General features: G+C 46.2%; 1 protein-coding gene across 1 annotated transcript in view; it reads left to right on the plus strand.

The window, feature by feature from the left end:
* The window catches only part of dlgap4b (discs, large (Drosophila) homolog-associated protein 4b), a 104,349-nt gene that overhangs the window by 38,422 nt on the left and 43,258 nt on the right, over nt 1-22,669 (plus strand). The window contains exon 4 of the mRNA XM_030374726.1: nt 20,655-20,707. The gene's annotated coding sequence lies outside the window, so the exon portion shown is untranslated. The remainder of the gene's footprint in view (nt 1-20,654; nt 20,708-22,669) is intronic.

Below are 22,669 nucleotides of genomic sequence, written 5' to 3' on the forward strand. Positions count from 1 at the left end.
AGACGCTCCCATCCTTTCATTATCTTCGTTGCCTGATTATTTAACCAAAAATGGAATGCCCATGTTAAACCAGGAAGGGCATCTGGACCTTGAGTGTCCTTAATGCCTTACTCTGCCATTCTTGTGGGCCGAAGTGCTATTAATAGTGAAATGTGAAGGCAGAATAATCTTAATGCATATGGATGTTGTGGCTCCGAGGCCAGGAAGACTTTTGCATGATATTTCCAGGCTCATTAATATGTAAATTTCTATGCTTGTAACAGTGACAGTGTTATGCATGGTATAGAATAATGACGCGTCATGCTGTATTGGGAGTGCGACTTGTGCAGAAAAGCGGAAAATTGTTTCATGTCTGTCTCGAACAGATTTGTCTGTAATTATTTCCGTCGAAAAAAAAACGAAATAGTAATAAATAGCGGTGGAATCTGACCCATCAACCCCCCCCCCCCACTTCCTCGGAACGGCTTCCGGAGTGTTCCCTGCTTCGAGCCGAGGCCTTTACAAAGACATCGCTCTTTGGTGAGTTTCCTGAAATAGCAGCAGTCTGTATCTCACCTCTGGAGCTCACCTCTGCGGCACGGTGCAGCGAGGGGCGCGCTTCTAAAGGCCTTTCTTCTCCACGGCGATGAGACAGGGCCTGCGGAAGTTAAGGGCTTTGTTCTGAGAGAGAGAGAGAGAGAGAGAGAGAGAGAGAGAGAGAGAGAGAGAGAGAGAGAGAGAGAGAGAGAGAGAGAGAGAGAGAGAGAGAGAGAGAGAGAGAGAGAGAGAGAGAGAGAGAGAGAGAGAGAGAGAGAGAGAGAGAGAGATTAATACCATCCGCCTATTTGCAAGAGTGTAGGTTCTCGGTGTAGGAGCTGTGATTGGTATTGTGAGGCAGGGGGCTGTGATGAGGTGTAGTGCTTATTAGCAGATTGCAATTAGACCCGGGAGGAGGCAGAGGTAGCCTGAAGGTGAGTCAGAGAGAATAAAAGGCAACTTTTGCTTGGATTTAAATTGCTTGACCCTTTGCCTGACAAGTATGTGCAGGAATTTCTCCAATTTGGTGTGTGCAGTACAGCTACAAATACAATGCATTGTAAATAATATCACAAGCTAATGAAGATAGTAAATGCTAAAATATTACAATTCTGTTGTAAAAATAAATCGACTTCTCATTAATTGTAAAGTGAACAATCGGGGTCTCGCCCTCCACCGCTAGGACCCTACACTGGGCGCCTAGTGTGACTAAAATAATCACAATCACCACAAATGACGGTGATTTGGCTGAAATTAGGTTAGGTCTGGTCATCTAACAGGCATTAAGAGCTCAACGTGACGTCAACATGTCACAGAGAAGTCACCCTCATAAAGCCTGCGCGGAGAACAGGCACTCCTGCCGATTGGCGCAGGCCGGCTAAGGTCCTCGTGTCACGTCCTTTTTAACCACCCCTCCTGTATCAATCACTTTTCACTTTGCTCTTTACACAGGATTTTCCATTTGTGTATATTGCATACCTATACACTGATATTTCTATACACTTATTGAAGCAAGCACCCATAAAAGCACAAACAATGACACACAGGTAGTTCTGCTTAAACAAATCAAATGCCACAGTACCAGTAAACCTGAAGTCCAAATGACTCCTCACCAAAAGACAAAGGTGGTCCAGTGTTGGGTGCTATCGGGCTGTGAGCATTGCATTAGCATGGAGCTTCTCGCTCCAGGCAGTGGGACTAGTGCTGCTGGCCCTCAGGCCATATAGGGTTTCAGACCAACTGGTGAGCTGACTCTGAGTCTGTGATGGGAGGCCGGGTCGATGGAGATGGTTTTCATGGAAGAGAAGAGTGGATGTATGTGAAGTGACCTCCTTCTGTTTGTGTCTGTCTGTCTGTCTGTCTGTCTGTCTGTCTGTCTGTCTGTCTGTCTGTCTGTCTGTCTGTCTGTCTGTGTGTGTGTGTGTGTGTGTGTGTGTGTGTGTGTGTGTGTGTGTGTGTGTGTGTGTGTGTGTGTGTGTGTGTGTGTGTGTGTGTGTGTGTGTGTGTGTGTGTGTGTGTGTGTGTGTGTGTGTGTGTGTGCGTGGAGTTACCCAAAATCGACTGTTGTTTGTGGGAACAAGGCAATCGATCTATAAAAGATAGACAAAAATAACGTCTTCAATTAATTTATGCGATAAACATGAATCTATTCTGTAGTTTGAATTGTTTGTATATTATAAAATATATACACATTACTTACATTTTGACATCGATATTTCAAGAAGAAGGAATGGATATACCAGTGTAATTCTTTGTGATGATGTATGCCAATTACTACACAATTAATTTGGTGGATGGAGATATCCACCAAATGCATACATTTCATATCCCGCATGTCTTAAAAGAGCTTATGCCGTGCTCAACCAATTGCGCTAGGCAGGGCCACAGAAGATAAGAAAGTATATGAATGTTCTATGTTGTTGTCGGAGCCGGTCACCGGCGGAGCTCGACTAGATCATCCATAGCCTGCAGCGTCAATCATAGTCCCTCATTATCTCAGTGTCTCTCTTCCCCTCTCACTCCCATCACCACAACACTGCTTTATTCATTTGGGTTTTTCAGTGCTAATCCATCTGACATCACTTGCTTCTTGGCTGGATTTTAAATATTTTCCCATATCCCCACAGACAGTTCATTTACATTTCTCTGGTATATCTTTATTGATCCCGCAACACAGAGAGTTTGCAGCGCAATCGTAACAAACCTGCAATGTGCATTACACAACTCAACATTGACTGTTAGCAGAAGGCTGCGTACAAGACGAACACAGACATCTACATTTGCCAGGGTGAGCCTTTGTCTTGCATCCCGACAGTACAACACGTACACATTGGCACACACAACAAACAGACACACACAACCCACCCACACACACACATACTGTGGATTCGGCCCACAAGGCGGTGCAATCACATTCTGTGTCGGATAGGAACACCCTCATTGATAAGACAGAATGCATTCTGGGAATTATGAGTCCGAATCTGCAAGTCACAGGTTTGCTCCGGTTTATACAGCGTTGCCTTATATGGGCAGACAGACAAACAGACAGAAAGACAGCCAGACAGACACACACATACCGACACACAAAACGACACAGGCACTCAGGCAGGCAGGCTTACAGACAGAAAGACCAGAAAAACATGTAAGCAGACAGTCAAACAGGCATACATACAGACAAACGGACGTACATGCAGACAGACAGGCAGACAGACAGACAGACAGACAGGCAGACAGACAGACAGACAGACAGACAGACAGACAGGAGGTGCTGCTTGCTGGCTATGTCATCATCTCTGTGTAACCCTGCTACTGAGGAGCGAGGAGTCAGTGCTCTCCTCTCTCCCTGGCTCCCCTCCTCTACGTCGCGTCTCTTCCTCATTGTGTCACCGCTGCTGTCCGGCTAAGTATTGTGTTCCAGAGCGCCGGGCCGCTGGCTGTGTGTCTTGGGCTTTTGTTGGAACGCACCCACAGAAACAAATCGAGTTGACAGGCCAATTGAAGCCTGTGTACTCTGACCAATATGGACACTTCCAGAAGATAGAGTGAGATACCGAGAAGGGGCGCTGAGGACACGGGCAAAGTTTAGCACCGGGGAACTTTGGCACGCGGGAAGGAGGGGAGGGTAGATCGCCGGCCTTATTTTGAGTGAAAGCAAATTTGATCCACTTAATCTGAAAAACGCAAGACGAAAAAAGAAGTTAGGGTAGGTTAGGGTCAGCGTCCGCAAAAGACACCATTAGGGGGAGACCGGTCGCTAACAGGACACCAACGTGTGCCCTCTTACACACACGCTGAGCAATTAGCACAGAGTGCTTGGCTCCAGGAGGAAGTGCAGCGCCACAGCAGGTCGTTAGCAATGCGGGGAACCCAACGCTGTTACAACGCCGACCGCCCCATGTCTGTCTGCTCTCGCCAGAAAAAATGAGCTAATATACTGGTCTTTTGGCGTAGTATTATATTGTACATCTGGCCACTAAGGTTAGCCAGCCCTCTCATCATTGATCTTCCTGTAGTAATGAAAGGCATTTGGATTATGTGGAATCATCTTTTTTCAGATGTCCATTTAAAGCAAGTGTCTTATGTGAGGTCTAGTGAATCATTTCTAGGGGGAAGTGGGTTTGTAAGTTTCTAAATATATACAATACTTACCTCTCATTCGCATTAAAAAATACGCTAGCCTTTGGTTCACTTGAATGTAGCTGTCCTGATCTGGTCAGTTCGATTGTGTATATCACGATATTCACATTCTGATTAAGAATTCATGGGGTTTTCATATCAAGCTCAGGGTTTGCTTTGGCCCAAACTCAATTGCATCCCGGGGATAAGGATCCACTTCGAGCCTCAATGTGCCATTCCATCCGAGTGTCTATTCATACCACCAAGTCACCCTATTTACATAGCACCATGGGGGGACACCACTGTGCCTGTACTTTCCCAGAATCCTCCCCTCCCCTTCCCCATCTGTTTCCCCTGGGCTGTAAGCTGCTCATTGGCTTGAGATGGCTGTGGGAGATAGATATAGCTCATGTAATAATGACAAAGTGGTTGGGCCTCTGGGTCTTTTGAGCTCTGTTGGTTGGGGTCGCACAGGATGAAAAGGGAAGTGGGGGGGTAGAGGGGGAGAAATAGGGGGTTGTGGTGGATGAAGAGAGTCTGGTTAAAGGGGGGGGGGGGGAGAGAGAGAGAGCAGGGGGAGAGGCAGAGAGACCGGGAAGTAGAGAAGGCAGGGTGGAAGGCTTTGATCAACACAAGCAGGAGAGAGTGAGGGAGCAGAGGAGGAGAGGGCAGGTGGGAGGGGAGGAACCGAGGCAGAGAAGGTCATCAACAGAGAGAGTGACAGTGGTATTAGGGGAGGGGGGGAGGGAGGGAGGGGGGTGTCGCGGCGGAGGAAGAGTGCGGTAGCTCGCGGCTCACCAGATTCAGCCTGTGTGGGCGAGCAGGATCTCACAGTCATATGATGCTAGCATTCAGCGCTGATGATGACTAAGCTGTATTCTCACGGATTCACCCATTTCCCGGTACCCATAAGCCCCTGGCGGTGACACGGTGGGCTAACGCTAGTCCTCCGTCCCTCTGGCTGCCTCTCGGCGGTTTACATTAAAGAGAGCCCCCCGGAAGACCTAGCATGGCGGCGCACGCTGGGCGGGTTCAACGCTCACTTTGCATTTTGACTGAGGGGATTTGAGGTGACGGCTCGCGGTGGCGGTTGTGTCGGAGGATACTCAATCCCAGTGTCGTCTTTAAGTGGGCTGCGTTTGAGCTTTTGTTCCATTGGAGGGGATTAACTCATAACAGGCCCACTTTTCTTCCCTCATGTTTTTACAAACCAGGCCGTCGGTTTGTCTTCGACTGACACTTGACGAGGAAAAGAACTGCTGAATTCATTTTCTGGCATAATAGTGGCGGTTTGTCGCCTCTTACAGCCTCTGCTTCTGCCTGTTTGTATTGACACGCTGTTAAGAGTATGAGGTGTCTTTGTTTGTGATTATGAACTCGGTTTACTCAATTTGTGCGCTGCGCTGCCAACATTTTGACATATCGATAACATCCCCCTGGGTCTTTATGGAAGCGCTGACCTATCGTTTGACCTAGGAAAGACACTCACTTTAACATAGAGTAGGATAATGTATTTTCAATACATGCTTATTGTTTTATATATATCCCCCCTCACTCATTGAACACTAACAATATATACCAAGAAGAAATGTCATTTTCAAACGACTAAAGCTTGCTTTCAAAAGAGCCATCCCTTTAGATAACTGAGTGCTCAGCCACTGACCTCTATTGACATCCACTCCAACTATGTGTTCCCTGTGGGTTTGGTGCCACTCTCCCAGGGGCCTACTGCTAATGTAACTCTGAACGTCAGTATGCAGACTCATCCCGCCTGTCTCGTCCTCCTTGAGTCGTTTTAATCGCCCATAGTGCCGTCTGCAGAGTGCGACCCAGCAGAGAGACACATTCTGATGTATCACAAGTTTAAAATGATGCGGATTACATCCTGACGATGTAAATCTCTGACCTAATGGGCAGTTGGCTGTCTTCCCTGCCCCATAAGCCCGTGCCACTTAACTACGACTTGATCCACTTTGTCAGATCAGCAGGGTTGTTTGCCCGCTTGGATGTTGATGTGGTGGACTGTTTCAGCATTCTGTTGGCAAAGTGTTCAAATAGGGACGTCAACCAAAGGCCAAGAGAGAAGGAGAGGGAGCAGGTGTGAGTTTAAAAAGCACGTACTCCATTCTCCATGTCTCTGAAGGTTGTTACACGAAAAGCAATTTTTTTGGCATTCGATTTGTATTCATACAAGATTTATCTAGTCAAAGTATACAAATATGTTTTCCCAAAATTGGAAGCATTTCCAGAATTCAGCACGGGTTGCCTCTGCACTACAGCATATCTAAACAGAACCTCAAGGTTTATGACAACAGTTATTTGAAGCGTAACACCCTTTCAAACATCTTGCAGTGTCACGCGTGTTTGTGTGAGGATTTCCTTTTGTGGTGCAGATTCTGCGGAGGTTTAGTGAATAGAAATACTAATGGGGCGAGCACGGCTGAAACATGCGGCCGCCATTTTGATGCGGCCCTGAGGGTCGGGCCCAGCTGTGCCGTGAGAGATCCAGGGTAATCCCTAATTAAAGAGAGGAGAAATAATACCTGCTCATAAGAGTGCGGAATGTGCGGGAACATGAGGTGATCATGTGCCCGAATGCATACGTCATAAACACAGGGGCCGGCACGGCAAACTTCATCTTGACACACTTGTTTTGACATAATTTTACAAGGGGGGTTGGAATGGAACATTTAAGAATGGCTTTAATTATCCACCCATCCGAAGGAAAACTCTTAATTTAGGCAGGCAATTTACTTTTCTGTTTGAATATAAAAAAAGCTGAAAATATACAGTGGGATGGCATGGTTCAAAGGCCACCTGGAAAGTGAATGTCTGGTTATCAAGGGATTACCATGACAATATCACCTGCTTTCATTGTCATAACATTCAGAGTCACATTTGGTCAACTTTTTTCACATCTATCATATTTTATACCCTGTTCATCCAGATCATTTTGCAGAGATTTACTTGGGGCCATTTTACTTTTTAATCCTCCCCGAGTTCTGTGATTTCCATATAAAGTTGGTTTCCCCTTCTACGATGCAACCACCAGAAGGGCTTTGAAATAAGAAGTCGTTGTACTCCTGTCTATGATCACTTGCATTGTTTCATTAAAGAGTAGGCCCAGGAAAAGCTTAAGAATCCCTGGTTCCTTATGTGAACCCACCTTTTTACCGTCTTCCCGCTGCATGCATAAGAATAACCTCACTGTGTGATCTATGGTAGCTGGTAAAAACCCAATCCCTATTTGAGTGAATTGTTATTCAGTTCAGTAATGATACCACAGCTTTACATGTTTTCCTGGAGGAATAAGCTTTGCATGTTTTCGCTGATGAAATGGGGAGAAAGACAGAAGGGTGACACATCAACACTGTTGAGTTGCAAGTCTCGCAACTCACCCCTCTGGAGCGAAAAAAAAAAGAAATACACTCAAAAGGAGAGAGGTCTTTGAAATTACATACGCTGCATATTTGAGCAGTTGAGCCGCTCTTCACCTTGAAAGTCTGCGCCCGGTCCTCAGAGGACCATTGAGTCCACATACTTGGTCCTAATTGATCCTGCGAGCGAGCGCGGCTTTAACAAGACCATTGTCCCATTACAGCTCGAAACACTCCATCTCTCAATCAACTATTCACAAGAAACAAATCGAGTGATTATGTCCATTTCCGACGTGGAGTATAATTAGGTCATTGCTGGCGGACCACCTGCGGAGCGACCCAAGCTCTTGGTGCAGCAGATGTCTCCGCCGGCCCTTAAGGACTGCTGTCCAGGTGCCCACATTCATGGACGGAGTGCCTCTCCTTTCTGAGGACTGGAGCTGGAAGGGAAAACTCTGGCAGATGATTTAGAGACCTATTGTTGGCAGAATAAAAAGCCTCTTGTCCACTTATGTTTTGATCTTAACCTCAATCCCTCGTCGTGCCTCTTTTGTCCCAGCGTTTTGTCTTCGGTTTATGCAGTACAGTGTCTATATTTGGGCTAATTCCTCACACGTTCTTACATGAGTGAGATTATTGAATTGCATTGTTGTTCTTGTTGTTGGATTTTCGCGAGCTCCTAATGCAGACACTTTGGGACTGAATGGTTTGTATGAGGAATGGCTTTATGAAAATGGGTTCATACGGCAGCTAAGAAAAAGTTGACAAACACACCTGGGAATGGATGCGAATACAAATGTGAATCTACGGTTGTAATAACCTTGTGGCTGTTGTGAGGAATTGTTTGGCATTTTATTTAATCACATTATAGAGTTATATATTTTCTCACCACCTGCATAATACTGACCAAGACATTTAAACATAATCTCCTAATATCTCCCGTGCCACCAATGTTTGTGGAGAAAAAGCATCCGATAAACAGCTTACTACACAACAATAGTGAAGTTTTTATCAAAGGAGTCCCCGAGCTCCCACAATATTGCTCTACTTTGTAATGTTCCTGTCCTCCCTCCTCCTTCCTCCTCCCTCCTTCCTCCTATATCTTTCCTCCTCCCTCCACCTCGCTGCCCTCTAACGTGTTCCCGCCCCATTCTCGCCGTCCTTCTTCCTGGTTGTCTGGTAAGTGGAGCAGGGGGGCTGGCGGTCTACTCTGCAGCCTCCCATTGGTATTGCTCAGCCCAAGCCAGAAGAAGACCTGCCCCGCCTCCCCCACCCTCATCTAGATTACATCCATCCATCTTCTTTGTCTCTAAAAAATCCAATTCACATCCCCCCCCCCCTCTCTCTCTCTCTCTCTCTCTCTCTCTCTCTCTCTCTGGATGGCCGCTGACACCCATCCATCTTGCCCGACCCTGTTGATGTAGGTCGTCTGGTCAGGAGGAGGGGGGGGTTCGAGGGCTGGCGGAGGTTGGTGCTATGTCCATCACAGCGGTCTCTCTCTCTCTCTCTCTCTCTCTCTCTCTCTCTCTCTCTCTCTCTCTCTCTCTCTCTCTCTCTCTCTCTCTCTCTCTCTCTCTCTCTCTCTCTCTCTCTCTCTCTCTCTCTCTCTCTCTCTCTCTCTCTCTCTCTCTCTCTCTCTCTCTCTCTCTCTCTCTCTCTCCTCCCTGTGTCCTCCACCACCTCCTCCAAAGAACCAGGCCAGGCTGCGGGGCCTAAGTGACACTACTGTTTAATGCTAACAACATCAAGGCAGCGGCACGCTCGGCTAGCTAGGACAGCTTTCCCGCCTCCCCCCCACTGCTGATCAATGAACAGGGTGTTAGCTCGAGACGCGCTACTGCTACTGTAACCAACTTGTTGGATGCCGGCCGTCACTCCAACAGCAACCGGACCGGAGTGATAATAGAGCCGTCGCTAATGTTTGAAAGGGTTTTTTACGGCCAAAAATGAATTTGAGTCTCACATGGGGGGTTTAGCGAGCCTACAAGGACAGCCCAGAAAGAAAGAAACCCACTGACATCCAGTCTGCCATGAAGGCAGCTGTAGATAATACAATTATGCTAACTTAGCTCGCTAATGGATGCGTCCTGCGAGGAGAATAACCCAAATCAGTGGCGTCGTGCGGTGCCTTTTTTCAGTCAAAACAGGGACCACGGTTGTGTTTACCCAACACACTCTGTTGGTTCGTAACACTCCCGCCCCTCCCAACCACCACACACACACACACACACACACACACACACACACACACACACACACACACACACTCGGAACTCAGTACAATAGGGATTGCTTCTGAAAATATAGTCTTATATTACGCTAGCACATTTCATTCATTCATTTGTTCATACCTTGACCTTGCAGAGATGTCAAAGCTACTTTGTTGTCGTGTCCTAGTGCAGAGTGCATCCTGGGTGTCCCAGGAAGTATTTTAATATAGGGAGATGTAGCCAGCGCTGCTACAACTGCAGCAGCCACAGTGAGACGTTACGTAAGCATAGAACACGCCTAGAGCAAACCAACACATCGCCAGAGGTTCAACACACAGCAACATTACCAGTGTGTTTGTGTGTGTGTGTGTGGGCGGGGGGGGGGGGGTATGAGTGTGTAGGCATGTGCATGCGTGTGTCCGTACGTGTCTTTATGTCATTGTGTTTCATGAAAATATTTGATCCCAACATCTATTTGAGGAACCCAAGACTACAGTATGTCCATGTGTGTGTTTGTGTATGTGTGTGTGCGTCTGTGCTTCTGTTCGCATGGGTCTGTCATAGTTTCTTCTGTGTGTGTTTAAGTGCCTTTGTCTGTATTGAATATGTGAACATGTGTGAGCATGTGCACTAGTACTATGCCTTTGTGCATATGTTGCTTCCAGGAGTGTGTGTGTGTGTGTGTGTGTGTGTGTGTGTGTGTGTGTGTGTGTGTGTGTGTGTGTGTGTGTGTGTGTGTGTGTGTGTGTGTGTGTGTGTGTGTGTGTGTGTGTGTGTGCCTACTCTACGTGTGTGTCTTGGAGATCATATACAGTATGTAACCTGAGCTATAAAACCTATAGTAGTGCATAATGGGCCTGTATCTCTGAGTGGTTCATTTAATTTGGGTGAAGCGAGGGTGGCAAGAGAGAGAGAAACGGAGAAAGAAAGAGATGGAGATACAGAGAGAGAGAAAGATCCATGTGGTGAGACAGATAGGGAGAGAGATATACAGACACAGAGAGAGAGAAAGATCAGTGTGGTGAGACAAATATATAGAGAGAGATATACAGACAGAGAGAGAAAGATCAGTGTGGTGAGACAGATATAGAGAGTGAGATATACAGACAGAGAGAGAAAGATCAGTGTGGTGAGACAGATATAGAGAGTGAGATATTCAGACAGAGAGAGAAAGATCAGTGTTGTGAGACAGATAGAAAGAGAGATACAGACACAGCAAGAGAGAGTTCAGGTCAGAAACATGCATCAGCAATAACAGCCATGTTGAATGTTTGCCAGAATTTCATCTCATTCCGAGTGACCCTTCCGGCTCACTGCCTCTGTGTGTGATGATTGCCTTGAATGCAGTTTGCTCTGTCTGATTTATGCCGGTCTCTGGCTGCATAGAGGGTCTGTGTGTGTGTCTATATGTTTGTGTGTGTGTTTATGTGGGGGTGTTTGTGTTTGTGTGTGCATGCATATGTGTGTGTTTTTGTGTGAATATACAGTGTGTGTGTGTGTGTGTGTGTGTGTGTGTGTGTGTGTGTGTGTGTGTGTGTGTGTGTGTGTGTGTGTGTGTGTGTGTGTGTGTGTGTGTGGTGGTGCTTGTGCAAGGGACTGTGTTTAAGTGTGCACATGTAACACGTGCACATGTGTGCACATGTTTGCGTACACATGTATGGGCCATTCACCATGGCCCATACATTTGAGAGTTGCAGAGCTGGAATAATAGGTTAAATGTAAGCATCTTCCTCCAGGGACATGGGGAATCCTGGAAGTGTTTTGATGCTGTGCTTATTGATTTAAATATCTAATGCGGAAACAAAAGAAAATAAATACATGCATGGATCCTTTTGCATTTCACAAATTCACAAACGCTCAGAACGCTCGCACAGACAGACAGACACACACACCGCACACACACACACACACCCACACACACACACACACACACACACACACACACACACACACACACACACACACACACACACACACACACACACACACACACACACACACACACACACACACACACACACACACACACACACACACTATTCACACACACACACTATTCACACATGTTTAACCAGAGTTAATTCCACGCCTGTTTCACTGATGAATTGAATGACACTTGAATCTTAATATGTATTGGCCTGTATTTAGTTGGTCTTTATTTTTCTCTTCTCTTTGTACGGTTTTCGCGGTACAAAAGCAAGTGCCGTCTCAAGTACTATTCAGTCTGTGTTCCTGGCAGGAAAAATGGCCATCCTTCCCAATGTATGTCGTCTAGCTGTATTTGGGATGCCAGCTAAATAGTTAATGCCCACGCCGCGTTAGAAAGCAACTCCGCAATAGAGATGAGGGGGGTTTCCCTTTCAACCATGGTCTTGTTCAAATGTTTGCCGTTTGTTTCGACAGAGAATCGGTCTCTCTCTTTGCTGAACTAAAAAAAAAACGTTATTTAAAAACAGCCTCTCATCCTACTCCTTCTCCTCCTCCCCCAGCAACTCCTGTGAGGCCTTCGGCTCATTCAGCAGCAGGCAGCAGGACCGTGTCTGCCAGGAGAACTGTGTTCGTCTGATGCTCAGATTAGCACCTTATTTTGAGAACTCTGCTGCAGATTATGGAGCGTGTTAAGGATAACTGTGTACTGGACTCTTTGTTTCGCTCTGTTTAATCAATCGATAGGGATGTGAAGAGGCTTTGGTTTTGTTCTCTTTGTGTTGCGGACATTCAGTGACGCAGCGTTGCCGGCACAAGTGGTGCCTTCGGGCTCAGCTCACCACTGTCAAACTCATCGTGAGAAAAAGTAGAGGGAGGGTAATAGAGAGCGAGAAATAGTACTTATTTGAGTGCCGACTGAATGCTGGATGGATTTATTTGATCGCCTTGCAGGCGAAGAGTGGCTCATAATAAGTTTTGAAAGCTGTTCTTCAAAATGTACCTCCTCTAAGGCTTTTGCTGTTCAACACAATAAAATACAGCACTACATATTTCAGTGGGATAGTTTGATGAGTTAGCTATGTCTTTATTTTGGGTTATGTTTCATTAGATTCCCTGAACCTTTTTGAATTGTCATTGGGTTTTTCTCTCAAAATCATTCTGTCGAATATGCCATAAGGTTAGAGACTTGTTTAGCCCATGGTCCATCGACAATCAAGTATTCACCCAGTGAGCTGTACTTAATTAATATTCTCAAAAACAAACACAAACGTTGGAGCGTCCCGTTCTGTCCAGCACAGACGGGGAAAGGGCGGTCATGGCGGCTGCAGACATCTGATATGTGGGGAGTGTGACTCCCAAAGGTAGAGTCCCACAGAGCGCCCGCCTGGTGGTGTTCTTAGAGATAAACTGGTGGCACATATCCACCAGCCTGTTGCTCTCTTGGAGCTCTGAGCCGCGCGGCACATGTCGTTCAGCACGTTGCTTTTTCCCACGTCTCCATAGTGATTGATATTTGACCAGGTTTTATTCATTTAGCACCCAATCTCTATAGGCCATGTCATGTCGGGACAGCCATTGGAGGGTGTTCAATTTCGAATGCTCTCTTTTTTGAAGTGTGTGTGCTTGTGTGTGTGTGTGTGTGTGTGTGTGTGTGTGTGTGTGCGGGGCGTGTGTATGTCTTTATGTGTATTTGTGTGTTTGTTTCTGTGCGCATATGTGTGATTGTGTGTGCTAGCGAGCGTGTGTATGTCTTTATGTGTGTGTGTGTGTGTGTTTGTGTGAGTATATGCGTGTGTGTGTGTGCTAGCGAGTGTTAGTTTGTCTTTATGTGTGTGTGTGTGTGTGTGTGTGTGTGTGTGTGTGTGTGTGTGTGTGTGTGTGTGTGTGTGTGTGTGTGTGTGTGTGTGTGTGTGTGTGTGTGTGTGTGTGTGTGTGTGTGTGTGTGTGCGCGGGCGGGCGGGCGGGCGAGAGTGTGTATGTCTTTATGTATGTGTGTGTGTGCGTTTCTGAGAATCTTTTTCGACGGCCTGTTTACGTAACGTATTAAAGGATTATTTATTCAGAAATAATTGTCCCTTTCCTCTTATACATGGAACTCCTGGGAAGCTGATGGGCTGGGTGAGCGCAGACGACTCCAAAGCTCCAAAACACCGATTGAAGTAGCTTCAGAGAGCAGGAAACCGGGATCATTGGAACCTATGCATCCATCGCTCGGGCGACCTGTTCTTTGCATTCCCCGCGTTTCAAACTCCCCGGCAGGCGCCCCCCACATGCAATAATGGCACCATTACTCAGTGACAATGAATCATTTATTGGATATGAATATGGAGACGTTCTTTCCACCTCGGCTTGCACTGTTGGTGGAAATGAATAGCCGTCACGCACGGCGGCGTTCAGCACCGTCTGTTCACCACCCAAACGCCTTTGAGTTTTATGTATTTGCGGAAGAAAAACCTGCCTTGTTTACATCCATTACCGAGTGGCATTTTCCACTGAGATGCGCGGACGGACCCCCCGTTTCAGGTGCTGATGTGAAAAGAGCAACACATCTTTAATCACGGCTGGCGTTTTACTCTCTGTGGGAAAAAAAGGCGGATGCATCCAACCTCGCCGTCACCGTTTCTTGACAGAGTAATTTGCGTCGGGACACTTAGTCCACGTGCGTTCCATCGGTATGGGAGAAATGTTGTTTATTAAGAGACCCAATCAACAACCCCCCCCAGTGGAAAACAAATACAATATGGAGATGAGCTCGCCGCTAGGAATCTTTACCGAACAGAGAACAAAGAGATTTGCTTTGTATTATGAGAATTAAATCTAATTTCTCCCACTGACTTAGAACTGCGTGTTAGCTGCTTCCTCCAGGGCTTCACAAACAATCTGTTTGTTCCTGCAGGGTTAGGGGAGGCTGCAGCTTCAGGTCACACTTCTAGCACACTCTTTTTTTAATTACTTTTTTTATTTTTTTTTATTATCTTTAATACTTTCTTATGGTGAACCCATCAAATGTCAAGTCAAGCCAAATCAAGTTTATTTTTCTGGGATTCCGTTGGATGAAGCTGGTTGGATGGTTATGTTTAAGTATAAGGTAAGAGATAGTTATCTTGAGCTGTTGGTTAGAAATGTTTAGGTCTAAAATTAGGGTAAGTTTAGGTATTTGGTTAAAGATGGTTAGGTTAAGGGTTTAGCTTTGGTTAAGTTAAGGTATCTTATGAAATAGTTTAGGTATTCGGTTAGCCAGTGTTGCGTTCCATCACATTTTCCTGACCTTTACCTAAGTAAGGCTACTCATGAAATCCCTCACCTTCCTAGGAAAAACTATGCGTTCCTAGAAATGCGGTCCAAGAAATGCCATCCTCAAATAGCCTCCTCAACTGCATGCGACTCTCACAAACAGGCAGTCATGGCTCCAGCTTGTTCCTATTGCATCTTACTCTGTCCCGGCGAAAACCTGCCACGGTAAATGATGGTTTGACATTAGCCCCTTCAAAACGGGAGCAAGCGTAGTGGATTGAACAGTGAGTGCCTTGGCATGGCTCCCTGCTCCAATCCAATTCCTAAAAGTGCCCCTCATTTGTCTCCTGCTTCTATTCATCTAAGTCCATCTGCTGTGTTAATGGATTTATCACTGTATGAGCCACCCTTTTCCCGGATAGAGGCTGAGGGAGAGAGGTAGTGGAAGAGGGAGAGGAAGGGACAGAAAAGTGTGAGCGGTAGGGAGTTGAAAGAGAGAGAGAGAGAGAGAGAGAGAGAGAGAGAGAGAGAGAGAGAGAGAGAGAGAGAGAGAGAGAGAGAGAGAGAGAGAAAGAGTGAGAGCACCCTAATGGCTAACCTGAATTAACCTTTCGTGTGCACTGCAATTGAATGTGAATATGTCAGCAGAAACACGCACGCCCACACACACACATGTACACACAAAGGGTTAAAGTGAGTCGTTTTTAGGTCTTTCACCATGACATTTTCATTAAAAACTAATCCTGTCAATATTGTTCGCTTTTATTAAAACCTTGTTTGTGATCTGTATCGGATCAATCATGTTTGAGCTCATTCTGTTCAACTGTGACCAACAAAATAATTGTTTGATGATATCATTTTAAGTCGAAGACAATGTAGTAGGACAATATGATCTTATACAGGAGTTACATTCCGCGCTGTGTATTTTAGTGGGTTATGAGTTACAGTTCTTAACACTGACCGTGTCTGTGTCAAAATAGATGTAATGTTTCTGTTTCAGTTGCAAGACTGTAACTTACAGACTTGCGTGCTATTTTGTTGTAAAACTATCCTCACAAAACCTAGTTCACCAATCAAGATGAGGTGACCTGAAATGTTACATTAATAACAAAAAATAATTGTGTATTTTAAGTCCCTCACTACATCAAATTATCCATTAAAGGGTTTTTTTTATATAGACAGCAAATTAAAAAAGGAGTTTTAGTAATGGTGAAAAGCGCATCAAAATAATCATTGTTTTGTTCGATGTGCTTTTTAACACTACTAAAAGCTAATTTTCTGCTCTAATATTGAATTACTTGATGAATGTGTGTGTGTGTGTGTGTGTGTGTGTGTGTGTGTGTGTGTGTGTGTGTGTGTGTGTGTGTGTGTGTGTGTGTGTGTGTGTGTGTGTGTGTGTGTGTGTGTGTGTGTGTGTGTGTTTGTTTGGGTTGGCATGTGCATGTGCATGTGCGTGTGTGTGCATGCACGCTTTCATGTATGCGTGGGTGTTTGCATCTCACCATGTATTTGCACCTTATGTTGGATCCATCCCTCTTTAATTAGCTATTCTGGTGCACATGTCCTTGTACGCATGCCAGAATACAAGACCATCTTCTCCCAGAAATCCACTTTCAAGATTCGAGATTAACTTTATTGTCCCACATAGACGAAGTGTTTGCTTGGTCTTTCACCCACCCTGTAGCCGTAAATGACAGCCATTCCAAATCACCAAAACATACAAAGAGGTTAATGAACATACGGCATCCTAAAAGCACCTTGACACAAACAGAAAAACAAACACGTCACTCAAATCACAACTCTGCGATCACAAATCTGCACAAATCTCTTTGATAAAAACACACTCCTAAGGTGTTGATCCTGTCTCTTTCTTGACACAGGGATCAAATTATTCCTAAATGTATTTAATCTGCAACCAGAGAACCGGAACACCCTCTTAGAGGGAGGAGCTGCACTCCAGCTGCACTCTATGAGACACAAGGACGGAGAGCAGCACCTGAATGGTGAAGCATAGAGACACTACCATTCAGCCTAGATCCGGTTCAAGAACAAAGGCTTCCTGTGAATGTTGGGGTGAAGGATATAACATTGTGCTTCATAAGGTTTCAGACACGTCTTTTCAGACTCAGTCTTTGGTTAAGGGAAAGAAGCCTCATATTGTGAAAGGCTGAGGGAAGGTGACATGTGGACTTTCTTAATTTGTTAATACATTGAGGGCACAGGAAGTGGAGTGTGTGTGTGTGCGTGTGCGTGTGTTTGTGTGTTTTGGTCTGTTACCTTTAGAGGTTGAAACACTTTACAAAAAAATTGACAAAAGCCTACAAAAGCGCAGTTCTCTGTGCTACGTGCTCATGTCAATGTACACACTTTATACATTATGTTGGACATCTCCAAGCAAATCGGTATAACTAAACATAAAAAATCCTTTGCACCGCTCGCCTGAAACTGATGTCCTTGTTGGGAATGAAACAAGGCTGGTGACCGAACCACCAAAACTGAGAGCTGAAAGGTGAGATGTATGGGTGAGATGGGTGGTGGTTCATGGTAAATGTTCAGGCCAATGTTCCCATGATTGCATTAAAGATAACACGCGTGGGTTGTGTTCGCTGCTACTATCCCTGCCAGAACGAATGTAAAAGCCCACATCGCAGTAATCAGTCACACAGCTCTAGTGAGAGGATGTGTGTTTCACACAGAGAGAGAGAGAGAATAAGCTGGAGAAGTTTACACAGAAGATGTTCCATTAATCACAACCAACAGACCCTCTAAATACCAAATCACTTCAGGCAATATTTATTTGTAAAGAATTCTACAATGAGAAAAACAACATAAGTGTTGGAGAATAATGTACGTCATTACCACCACCCCCTAACCTACCATCACCGCATCTCAACCACCGCATTACCACCGCTGCGTCACCACCACAAGATCACCCCCACCATATCACCACCACTGCATCATCACCTCCACAGTACCATCACCACCATCACATCATCACCACCATCACATCATCACCAAAGCATTTGCTACCACCACATCAACACCACCTATCGCCCAATCGCATCCCCCACCATCGCCTCATCACCACCACAACCCCACCACCACGCCACCACCCCCGGCACCAACAACACACTACATCACCAACACCAAATCACCCCCATCACATCACCGCCACCAAATCACTACTCTCGCACACCACCACCGTGTCACCACCATCACATCACCACCACCGTATCACCACTATCGCATCACCACCATCGCCTCATCACCACCACCACCACATCACCACCACCACCACATCACCACCATCACCACATCACCACCACCACCACATCACCACCACCACCACATCACCACCACCACATCACCACCACCACCACATCACCACCTCCACATCACGACCACACAACCCCATCACCACATCACCACCACCACATCACCACCACATCACCACCTCCACATCACCACCACCACATCACCCCATCACCACATCATCACCACCACATCACCACCACCACCACATCACCACCTCCACATCACCACCACACAACCCCATCACCACATCATCACCACCACATCACCACCACCACATCACCACCTCCACATCACGACCACACAACCCCATCACCACATCACCACCACCACATCACCACCTCCACATCACGACCACACAACCCCATCACCACTATCGCATCATCACCACCACATCACCACCTCCACATCACCACCACCACCACCACATCACCACCTCATCACCACCTCATCACCACCACCACATCACCACCTCCACATCACCACCACCACCACCACATCACCACCTCATCACCACCACCACATCACCACCACCACATCACCACCACCACCACCACCACATCACCACCTCATCACCACCACCACCACCACATCACCACCACCACCACCACATCACCACCTCATCACCACCACCACCTCCACATCACCACCACCACCACCACATCACCACCTCATCACCACCACCACATCACCACCACCACATCACCACCACCACCACCACCACATCACCACCTCATCACCACCACCACCACCACATCACCACCTCCACATCACGACCACACAACCCCATCACCACATCATCACCACCACCACCACATCACCACCACCACATCATCACCACCACCACCACATCACCACCACCACATCACCACCACCACCACATCACCACCACCACATCACGACCACACAACCCCATCACCACCACATCACCACCACCACCACCACATCACCACCACCACCACATCACCACCACCACATCACGACCACACAACCCCATCACCACATCAACACGACCGCCTCACCACTACTGCATCAGTACCACCACCAAGTACATTATTATCCATAACAGGACACCCAGAGTGGTTTATTCCACTCATAAAACAGCTTCCAACAGAGATTAGACATTCATTACTTTCCTCTGTAATGCTAGTGTTTTTTAATTGACTTAATCAGCTGAAATAAAAAGATTGTCCTGCAGCGCTTTGAGCATATCTTCTTTTGCATTGTGAAGGAAACATCTGGTTGATAGTTGGATTTGACTGTTTTTATGCAGGCTTTGTAGTGCATTGATTCGTAACTGTGGAAGAAACTGAGGTTTCATGTTATTTAAAGTAATTGCACGCCGTTTTAATTTTATTGCCCGATCTCGATGAAGAATTTAACAATGCCTTGGAATAACAGCACGTAGGCATCGTACCAAGACATGCAGAAACAGTTTTTGTATTGTAAATCTCTGCAAAGTTGCCAGAAGAGAGGGACTGTATAGCAGACAGCAGGTGAGGCTCTTTGGGGCTGACAGAAATGTTCCTTCAGGCTTCCCCCGCACGCCGCTGCTGGTGCTGTGTGGAAGAAAATGGAATATGGATGAGGAGAAGATCTCCTGATTGAGATGTTATCAAGTGTCTGCGTTTGAGTTGGTACCTCTCTCTCTCGCTTTCTCTCGCCCTCTCGCGCTCTCTCTCCTCTCTCTCTCGCTCTCTCTCTCGCTCTCTCTCTCGCTCTCTCTCTCGCTCTCTCTCTCTCCTCTCTCTCTCGCTCTCTCTCGCTCTCTCTCTCTCTCTCTCTCTCTCGCTCTCGCTCTCGCTCTCTCTCTCCCTTTCTCTCTCTCTCTTTCTCTCTCTCTCTCTCTCCATCTCTCTCTCTCTCTCTCCATCTCTCCCTCTCTCTTACTCTCACTACCACTCTCACCCTCGTTGGGGCAGGAGAGAGAGAGAAAAGATGGGGGGGTGAGAGAAAAAGTGTATGTGGGTTGGGGTGGAGAGAGAGAATGATACGGGAGGGGAGTGAGAGAAAGAGACAGAACACTGGAGAAGTTGCAAGGGAGAAAGCGGAAGAGGGGGCAAGGAGGGGTTGAGGGAGAGAGCACAAAAGAGGGAAACTAGGGCAGAAATGTAGAGCGATGTACAGAACAAGGTGGAGCAAGATGTGCTTTAGCTTTGGTTTGGAACAGGTTGCTTAAAGTGCCTGTACTGGATCATGATTATTATTCAGCAGTGCTCCATAAAGCCTTTGGATCGTGTGTGTGTGTGTGTGTGTGTGTGTGTGTGTGTGTGTGTGTGTGTGTGTGTGTGTGTGTGTGTGTGTGTGTGTGTGTGTGTGTGTGTGTGTTCGTGTGCATGAATTTACATGTCTGACCGGGAAACCACAATCTTACTGTGGTTGTGTCCCCAAGCCGATGCTATCGTACAACGAGTCCCATTGTGCAGAAGAGCTTACGTTTGTGTGTGTGTGTTTCTTCCAGGAGAGCTCCCTCGGCAGGCATCCCGGCTTCCCCCACAATGAGCTGCCAATGTTGTGAGTCCTGCGCCTGACCTCAGCACCCACCTCATTACGCTCCAAATGAACTGAACCACCCGCGTGGTGATCCTGTAGGGAGCTGGAACACACACACACGGACACACACATGCCCACTCAAAAGTACAGACATTCACCCATACACACACACGCACACACACCGATGGATAGACTTGCCCACGCACACAGATAGACAAACACACAAGCACACATACACACACATGCATACATACACACACACACACACACACATGCCAAAGCTTGTTCTTCAAAGTCAAATAAGTCACATCGGTTTCAAAAACGACACACTCCCCTCCCTCGGAACCATTAAAGAATAGATTTTTTTGCATGATATCGTTTATTAACAGCTGATTGCTATTCCCTGCCAACAAACTGACCGCGTCCCCAGACTCCATCCTCCATCCTCCACTCTTAGTGAAAGTCAAATTTCAACAGGAACATTTGTCTCATCTAGAGAGAGCTGCTCCGCACGAAGGCTGCGTCCATTATGGACACGAGGTTCCGGAAGCTGCAGATAGATGATAGACCTCAGGGGGCGAGAGAAAGCACAGTGTGCTGCTGTCGCAGCATCAAATATAGACCTCTTTTTGCTTCAGCTCTAGCTCAGCCTCCTTCGTACCTTCCGAGCTGTATTCTATAATACACAGACAGGTGAACGGAACCGCGTCGAAGATCTGTGTGGATCATAGAGGGAGAGCAACAGGACACAAATGTAACCTGGAAAGACGGGACTTGATGATAGACCATGAACGACCCCTGATTCCATCCGATCAACAGTATAGGGCTGGCTGTTAGATTACAACCAGAGTTCTAGATCCAATGAGTGTCCAAAAAGGGTAGAAACAAGAAACTAGATGGCAATGTCACACCAATGTCATCCGCATGCAGACAGAGAATAACTCCATTCACACAGTCCTCCCACTCACTGCCCCGGCGCTGGCCATGGTGCTGAACCCAGAGCCTGCTGAATTTAATTACCTTTCTATATTGCTACGAATCTCATTTCTCATTTCTAGGAGGTAAGCCACCTCATCACCCCCCCCCCCCCCCCCCCCCCCCCCTCGCCGTACAATATTTTCTGAAAACAAAACACAATTTGATTCCGCTTATACCACAGTTACCAACAAGGATAAAATTGTCTTATTTATAGCCTTATTGTTTTTCAGCTGAAATTATTATAATTTTCTGTGGCTCTTTCAGCATGTTGATTTTATGTGTCAGGGCAAGACCTGGTCTACAGTTGTATTGGAACATTGTGGATAGGATTGGATTTGGATTTTTAAATTCAACATACTAAAAAATAAATACAGGTGGATGAACATTGTTGATGACTTGTATATTTCCCATAGAACTATTGAAAGACAGAGTCAGTCCTGTAATTGAAATATAATGCACAACCTTGGAATGTTTTCGTCCAATCAGAATCAAGTATTCAATACTTGATTCTGTATTCAAATCTGTGTATATTTTTACACAGTTTGATGAATCCTATATATATTTGGTTGATTATGGCATTTGGTTATATCTAAATAGCAGACCGCTATTCAGGGATATTCACCACTCCTCCGCTTCTCTTCAGGAATAACCATCGGCTCTCTGTACATGCTCCCTGACATCAAATAAATTCTAGCCTTCTGTTTGGTGACTAACATAGCGATTGACCATGATTTTGATGCATGCATCTTGAATTAGCTTGAACAGTCTTATCCGTACATTCTCATTCTACATTCATAACACCTTTGAATGCAGTCAGGTCTTCTCCAATCCTGCCTACTCTATTCCATGGCAGCAACATGGATTTCCATCTAGTATGTGAAGTTGGTGGATCACTCAAGGGCAGATCAATGGTCCCTGTAGGTCTTCCTCTGAAGATTAGGGCTTTACATGAGCTCTGCTCTCCACTTACGCATGTAACACCTCTCGCCTTCCTGCCTCAAGAAT

The sequence above is a fragment of the Gadus morhua genome, chromosome 13, assembly GCF_902167405.1.
Source record: "Gadus morhua chromosome 13, gadMor3.0, whole genome shotgun sequence".
NCBI classification, from domain to species: Eukaryota; Metazoa; Chordata; class Actinopteri; order Gadiformes; family Gadidae; genus Gadus; species Gadus morhua.